Source organism: Nelumbo nucifera, chromosome 6, assembly GCF_055504915.1.
Source record: "Nelumbo nucifera cultivar China Antique chromosome 6, China Antique-T2T, whole genome shotgun sequence".
In the NCBI taxonomy this organism is placed as follows: domain Eukaryota; kingdom Viridiplantae; phylum Streptophyta; class Magnoliopsida; order Proteales; family Nelumbonaceae; genus Nelumbo; species Nelumbo nucifera.
The window spans coordinates 31,310,047-31,318,646 of NC_142654.1; the positions used below are offsets into that span (position 1 = coordinate 31,310,047).

At 41.4% G+C, this 8,600-nt stretch overlaps 1 pseudogene; it reads left to right on the forward strand.

Moving 5' to 3' along the window:
• The first annotated feature begins 1,600 nt into the window (after positions 1-1,600).
• Positions 1,601-2,968, forward strand: LOC104598692 (phospholipase A(1) DAD1, chloroplastic pseudogene; annotated as a pseudogene).
• The last annotated feature ends 5,632 nt before the right edge of the window (positions 2,969-8,600 follow it).

The window sequence follows — 8,600 nt, forward strand, 5'->3', positions numbered from 1 at the left end:
AAATAGTGAAATTGCAACTAACTCTGTGGCTATCGAATCTCTGATTTTTGACGCTTTCTTGCGCTAGTTGACATAAAATGGGAACATGTAGATTCATAAGTTCCACACATTGGAGTCGCAGCTTCAAGTCAAATCTTATTTATCTCATCAACCAAACCAAAATTCAACAAAACAATTAATATAATTCCAGGTTGAATGTCATGTTTCAGCTTTGTATTTTGCATCCTAAAACCAACATCAATGCTAGAGATACAATTTTGTTTTTGTTTTGTTTTCAGTTTCTCATAAAATTTGAATTTATATCTCTGTATATTCCAGTTCATCATGTAAAAATTTTGTTGAATATGATAAATTGTACACTTGAACTGAACTGATCAATGAGAAAGAGATAGAGAATACAATTTCAGCCTTGTAGAATAAAACCCGGCCAGACTTGGTCAGACAAATTAGGTGAGACTTGGGCCCGATAATTAGCAGCAAAATCTGGATTGACCATCCACACTCACTAAATGCATGGCAAATGCATCAAGATGTTGTTCGATTTCATTTATTTCCTACGTCAAACAGCTGTTTCCAGTACAATTTTGTAGCAGATCCACCGACCCATTGCAAATTTACTACCACCATTTTGGGTTTCCTTTCCTTAGTTAAAAGAAAGCTACATCCAACAGCAAGCCGGGTATTACCAGAGGCCAGAGGGTCTCACAACTCAGTGACTATGGTGGTGGTTTTTCATCTAATGCGGAAAGAGTTAGGGTTACAGTATCAGTTGGTCTGGAAACTGGACCCCATATACATGTGTACACGTGCTTAGTTCCGCCACGAGATTTGCATGAAAACAAACACTACCTTCTTCACTGCAACATTTAACTCGTTTTTGTTATAAAAAATAATCACTGTTCTTTTGCTTTTGTTTGAGAAAAAAATTAAAAGCAGTGGAATCATGTTCTATTTCCTTATTTCGCACAACCAGCTTCGTTTGATGCATCAGACAAGAAAACATTCCTCTTGGTTCTCGACACTTACAGGGGTTTCCGAACTCTAGCTCCCAAGCAAAATATCGGCGCAACCCCAAACTCGGTAAAATGATGATTTCAAATGCGAAAGACGAGTTCCAGCAATGGCTCATGTCACGCCATGACTGTACCAACCGATCCGAGCCGAGTTTGAATTAATGCAATAGCTCGATTTTCACTCAATTCTCCGTGCTTGGTTCTAGTTTTAATTTGGGACCTTACTGGGTCATTCTCTCATCAATGTCTCCCCCCAAGAAAAGAAGGACAAATAACGAAATGAATCTCCCTTCACTCGTGGAATGGAAGTGGACTCTCTGAATCCCGATCCCAACTCACTCACTCGCCGATCCACTTCTCTTTCCCTTTCTTGTGGGTCCGTGCGTTTTTTCCAGTTACATGTCTCGTCTCCATCAACCGTAAATACCTATCCATCACCATCACCACATACTAGCAGCTCTTGTTGATCATCTCACACCGTCTCTCTCTCTCTCTCTCTCTCTCTCTCTCTCTCTCTCTCTCTTTTCCACCTATAAAACCCATCTCCTCAACTTCTAGTTACCCCGTAAGCTGCAGCAACCCAAAATATTAATAAGAATGAGGGTGGGGATAGCACCGGTTCGGCCCTGCAGTCTTCCTACTCCAAATTCTCCGGCGGTGGTTCGTTGTTGTGCTGCGGCGCCATCTAAACCGGTCAGACTTGGGAAGAGATGGATGGAGTATCAGGGAATCAAGAACTGGGAAGGCTTGCTCGACCCACTCGACGATAATCTCCGTGGAGAGATAATCAGGTACGGTAAGTTTGTCGAGGCCGCTTACAGTTCCTTCGAGTTTGATACTTCCTCTCCGTCCTACGCCACCTGCCGGTTCTCGACTCACTCACTCTTGAAGAACTCCGGAGTGTCCAACACCGGCTACCGTGTAACTAAGAATTTGACTGCCACTTCAGGGATCAAGTTTCCTCGTTGGGTCGAGAAGGCACCGAGCTGGGTCTGGAATCAGTCCAGCTGGGTTGGTTACGTGGCAATTTGTGATGACAAAGACGAGATCGCTCGGCTCGGTCGGCGTGACGTGGTAATTGCTTACCGGGGAACGGCTACATGCATGGAGTGGCTGGAGAATCTACGTGCAACGCTGACTCATCTCCCAAACGCTCCGTCGAATGTGGGTCCTGACATTGGCGGACCCATGGTGGAGAAGGGTTTCTTGAGTCTCTACACATCTGAAACCGCTACGTGTCGCAGCCTACGGGACGAGGTGAAGGAGGAGGTGGGCAGAATCTTGCAACGCTACGGTGACGAGCCGCTGAGCTTGACCATCACAGGGCACAGTCTGGGCGCAGCGCTGGCCACACTCACGGCCTACGACATAACGACGACCTTCAATAGTCCGGCTCCCTTGGTTACGGTGATTTCCTTTGGGACGCCACGTGTTGGCAACCGGAGCTTTAGTTGCCACGTGGAGAGATGTGGGACCAAGATTCTACGCATCGTTAACTCTCATGACCTCATAACCAAAGTTCCCGGCTTTGTAATCGACGGCCACGACCACCATGGTGAGCTTGACAGTGAAGAGGTTGGGAAGAGGAGGAAGGGTGCTGCCGGTATGGCAGCAGGTCTACCGAGCTGGCTTCAGAAGCGAGTGGAGGAGACGCAATGGGTGTACGCCGATGTAGGGCGGGAGCTCCGAGTGAGCAGCGGTGACTCATCGTATCTGACGTGGCCTATTACGAATGTGGTGACGCATCACGACCTGGATACGTATCTCCAGCTGGTGAGTGGATACGTGAGCTCTAAGTGTCCTCTTAGGGATACGGCAAAAAGAGTCCTCAGTGGGCGCCGAGCAGAGAAGTGTCAGACTCAGAATAAGATTAGAAAGCTAGGCGGATGAGAGTTAACGGTGAGAACTAGAAGGGTTCGTGTCCCGTACGTACCGAATTTGGTACACGAGGCGTATAATTCTTTTCTTGTACATATTAATAAAAAATAAATTTAATTCTGACAAAATCAAGGTTCAACATACGATAATGATACACCAACAAAGTATTGGGTGAGATCTGACAAGTATTTCATTACACGTTTGGGAGTAACAGTTTTAACCTGAGATCGGCTTCTACCAGGGCAAATCTGTGCCCACCACACCGTTCTAACACCCTTTACAACCTTGCATTGAAAATATCTTCGCATGAAATAAAGCACACGAGTAATCCGGTATTCTCAAGACGGTAAAGGCTTAGCCCTTTCCCTAAACACTTGTCAAATAGTGATTGGTTGTGTGAGAAAATATTAACCATCTAGTAGATGGAACTCGCCCCAGAAAGGCAATCCTTGTTGTTTGGTCGTAGAATTGTGAATCGCGATAAAAGAAAATTGAGAATGGAACGTGGCGTAGCATACTGGCATTGTCTTCACCGGTACCTGAATTGACGGGTCCACGTCATATTTGGGTTGTTGCTTACGTGTCCGAGTTGCAGGGTTGCACCGACCAAATTTGGTTTGGTCTCACATTCCAAAATTCCCATTTTGTTCACCAACGTTCCAAAACAAACTCGTACAGCTGGCATCTCCGGCCCTACTCACTCCCTATTCCGATATAATCAGCATTGCACAAGGAGGATGACGGGCGGACAAACTTGTTTCACTTGATAAGATTGGTAACGGCTACACTTTGATCCATCGCCCTAAAATGCAAACCAAGCAGCTCTCCTTTGAGAAAATAAAATGAAAAATAGAAATAAAAGTTTATAGACAAAAAAGAGAAAAAATTTATTATGAAATTAACAATGGAGAATAATACAGAGCTGTGCATATACAAACTTACTCATAGAAAAACCTTACACCCCATATAAACCCAAAATCTTTCACTTCTCTTACAAAACAAAAACAAAAATATATAAAAAAGAAAAACCTTCAAAATACATAATTCTTCGCATTTGGTTCAGACGCATAAGCTGAATATAATAAAAATATATATATATATATATATATATATATATATATATATATATATACCATTATAGGGGCAGCGGCCCAAAACCTATAACCCACCATAAACTATTATAAAATTTTGCTTTCAATTTTTTTCTGAATTTAATTCGAATCAGGTTCATGATGAAACGGGTCGCATCTGGTATGTCACAACCGTAACAAAAAAAGAAAGAAAAAATGTTACAATGAAAAAACGGGATGAAGATGGAAAGAGTGCCACAAAGATTCATGTGGTGTTTTTTCTCACTTTCAGCCGATGTGACACGTGGAAAACAACAGCCAACGGAAGAGATGAAATAGTCCAATCCCACGAGTCACGATGATAAAGAATTAGAAAAACCCAACTTTCAGTACAGTCATGATGAACGAAACTATCTGTGTTTTTTTAGAAATTCTTTTTCTGCGGTGCATACTCTATTTATCTTTATGTTTTTTTTTGGATTCTAGCAGATTAGGCAACTTTTTGCCCTAAATATCAATAAAAGATAATGTTTTTATAAAATATTAAGGAAGGCAATGATACTATTCATCGTCTTCCTTAGATCATCGGTTCCAAGAAGCGCAAGCCACCACCAAATCAAACTTCGTCGCCTGTAGATCATCTGTTCCAAGTAGCGCAAGCCACCGCCAAATCAAGCTTCGCCGTGTTGGTCGATGCTTGCAGAAGCGTTCTATCTCTAGGCGACACCCATCTCGGGAACCCACCCACCATTCTGCCATACTCTGGGAACACCTCAGCCTTGGAGCTTCTGTTCGACTTTGGGATCTTCTTAAGCATGGCGAGAGAATTACTGACCGAGTGGCTTATGTTGTACAAGCCTTGCTTGATCTCGATCTTCTCTTACGTTGCCCTTACTGTGAGCAAATCCATCAAGACAGGTGTATTGATTCGTCATTGCAGCACTTAAGAGAGTTCCCAAGTCATTATAGTGCCTCGAAGGTGAGTTTTTCGGTGACAGACCGGACAGAGCGCTTTTAAGATCAGCGACGGTCTCGTCTAAAATCTCTAGACAGTCATCCAGAGCCATCTCTTGAAGCGGGTCGAGTGTTCTGCGCTTCATTCGGATGCCAGTGCAGTTAGAAGCAGATATTCTCACTTCATTGACTGTGTGCTGGACTGTAGCGGACTGGCATCCGAATGGGCGATCTGAAGATGTTTGTGAAGGTGCAATGGTGGGATTTTGATGGACTTTGGTTCTTTTTTGATCGGATTTACTGAGGAGAGTAGTATTAGTAAAAGGGTTGAGAGGGTTAAGAGAAGAGGCAGCAGCACTTTAGTTATGGTTTTGAGATAGAACATGGTGCTTCAGTCTTCAGTCTTGAGAGAAGGAGAGAGCAGGAGCAGAAAGATGGGAAGTAGAGAAGCAAAGAGGAGGAGAAATGGAATGATTGACTAGACTCTTTAACTGTGGTGTCTGGATTAATATTTTGGGGGCTTAATTAATGGGGTAAGCTTCCGTGGAACATCACCGATTAAAAACAATCACACAGACAGAGGAAAAGGAAGGCGATGAACAGTGTCATTGCCCTTTCTTTTTTATGATATTTTTGTTATTTTATAAAAATATTATTTTTTATTGATATTTTAGACAAAAAGTTGCTCGACAAAAAATATTATCTTCTATTGATATCTAGGGCAAAAAGTCTCCTTTCTCACACACAAAGCCATAATAATGAAGGTATCAGACTCAAGTCAATCAACCCATCCCAAAACGTCGAAAGCATAGGAAACGAATCGGAGAGAGAGATGGAATAGAAGTGGGTGATATATGATTGATACAAGCACACCCAAGAAAAGGTTGGTGTCGGTGGTCTTACATCAAAAACCTATCACAGTACTCAACACTTGTTCAGTCGCCACTTGTCTAACATTCTCACAACCTCTTCTTCTTCTTCCATTCTACTTTAATTACCTTTGCCTTCACTAGCTACATGCTCCCTCCACTCCTCGCTTCCTTCCATCATACACTCCTCTCTGCAGTAGTCTGTAGGGCCAGTATGGGCCAGTCATTCGTATCTTAACCTACTAAGTCTGGGAAAGAAAGTGAGAGACGGAGAGGGAGAAGAAGAAAGTGGTAGCGTGGTAGATTGACTTTTCCTATGTTTCTGTGTCTGTTTTAGATTATTTTGAGCCTCCTCTTTTGTCTCCAAGCAATGCCAGCAGGCTACCTAGCTATTCAGAAGCTCCGAGTCTCGCTTAGGAATCGTGGGAATCATGCTAAGTATAGCCAGCTGGTTTATCCACCGATGCTATGCTTTACTGTAGAGTCCAGAGTCCTCCCCTGCTGCTTGTTGCACCTTGTGCTCTTTGTTATGTGTTTTCGGTTCAACTTCCATTTGCGCCTTGTGCTAGCATTTATTGTCAGCCAGATGAAACTTGCCCGGCCGGGGCTCATGATTTTATAATAGCTGATGAACCGTATCACTTACTATATGTCTGTATCGTCTATTTCAGCAGCCCCTAGTACTTGGACCTTAGTTTCGGCTCTTATTTGAATCAATAGTTTGATATTAGAACTAGTGAGGCCCAGGTTTATGTGCATTTAAAAATACAAACATCACTTATATCAAAATCAATTTCTTTTTTTTTTTTTTCTTTTTGATTTATTTTAAAGGATTACACACCCGAGGTAGCCCATAACCCCCCTAACCCAGGTGCAGATGGGATTCGATCCCAAATCTCCGTTTTAACCAGCCACTCCGCTATAACCAGCCAGCAGGAGACCTTACCAACTCGCTGGTTGGCACCTTACACAGTCAATTTCTTCTTTTATTTGATTGGGATTGTATTGAGTTATAACAATTATTAAACGCCTGAAATGGCATTGGTACCAAGCACACCCATAGTTGATTGCAACCCATATCCAACCTGACCCATTGCCATTGTATGTTTACACAAAATTGGGATGGGGTTGTAAATGCATTTATACATCCCTTATTTTGGAATTCAGACTCTGGGAACTCAGAGACCAGATGGAGGAGGTTTTCAAACGTGGGAATGCTCTGAAGAGTTCGGATTTCCTACCCACATAATATTGTAACCATATATGGAGAACATCGATCTCATCCTCTTACATATTATTATGTACAGGGAGATGCTTTTAATGCACAGAGATAGTGTTTTGTGGGTAAAATTCTTGTGGGCAAGAGATCTAGAGTCTGCTCTAAATCAATGAGTACCCTCAATACTAACCTAGCCACTGTAAGATAATGATATCTTGATCCTTTATGGTCTTACTTGATTTCACTGCTTTTTGTCAATCCACTTAACACAGTTGCCATAAATTACAGTACAGATTCCATTAAGACAACAGAGAACAACCCAAAACCATGCTTCCTTTACTATCTTTCTTATGGTATCAAATGAGCCTAAAAGAGGTCAATGATATCCATTGTCTCCTACACAGAGCCAACCTTCATTGCATGCTGCATGAATGATGCTTTTGTTTAAGATGATATAGTGGCCCTACATGTTATGTTATATTACTCTTTTAACATGCCATAACTGCTGAAGCATTTCACCTGTTTTCTCCATTTCCCCCATTTTTTTTCATGTCTCTCAAGAATCCCCATCATCTCTTGATGCAGAGTATGACTGGTCTAAAGCAAACTGGTCTAGTTTGGGAAAACTAGGCTCTAAATTCTCTCATAATGATAACAAATTAAAGCTATGGCTACATATAGGAAGACAATGCACTGCATCTGTTTAGAAAATATGCTAGATGTCTATAAGATAATCCTTTAAAGATTTTCTAATCATGAATTGAGAGTAACATTCCCTTATTTCTATGCCATTTATTTTTGCGTACATGCAATTATTTTTGGTCTGTTCACATATATTGTTAATGGACTGTAATTACTCCAAGTATATATAATTTTATTAGCATGAAAATGTGAGAATAATCAAGTACAAAGTAAAAGCAAAATACCTACATTTTAAAAAAAGATTTGGAAATGGAATCGTTCTGGCTACTGGTTTTTGGGTCGACGGTTCAACCGTCCGGTTCGAACGGACGACCTGTTTTGACAACAAAATAAAAAAATAAAAAAACGGTAAAAAAACGTTGAACAGGTCGACGAGTCAACGATTCAACCACCCGGATCAATGATTTATTGACTTTTTTAACGGTTTTTGACCAAATTCCAGGTTTGAGATAAAACGGAAGCAATTGTCTAAACGATTCCTAGGCCGAACGGTCCGACCATCCGAGTCAATGGCAGTTCAAAAACGTTGGAAAATACGATCAAACGTTGGAAAATACGATTCCTAGGCCGAACGGTCCGACCATCCGAGTCAATAGCTGTGAGTAAAATGCTAGATTTCTATATGTTGTATATGCCATTGTTTTTCTAACCATCCATAATCAAAATAATCAATCGAATGTACTAAAAGAAATCGTATAATATGGCATGATTGACCAAAATCTAAATTAGAAGAAAACAGTTTCTTTCAATATGAATTATTTTTTACCTTCCAAAAAATAGTTATCCTACAAGGGCCAATATTAGGCTGCGTTTGGAATCAGTATAAATCATCATCGATGTAATAATATACTGATAACATTTTATATTGAACCGTTAGAGTGACCGTTGCTTTTTG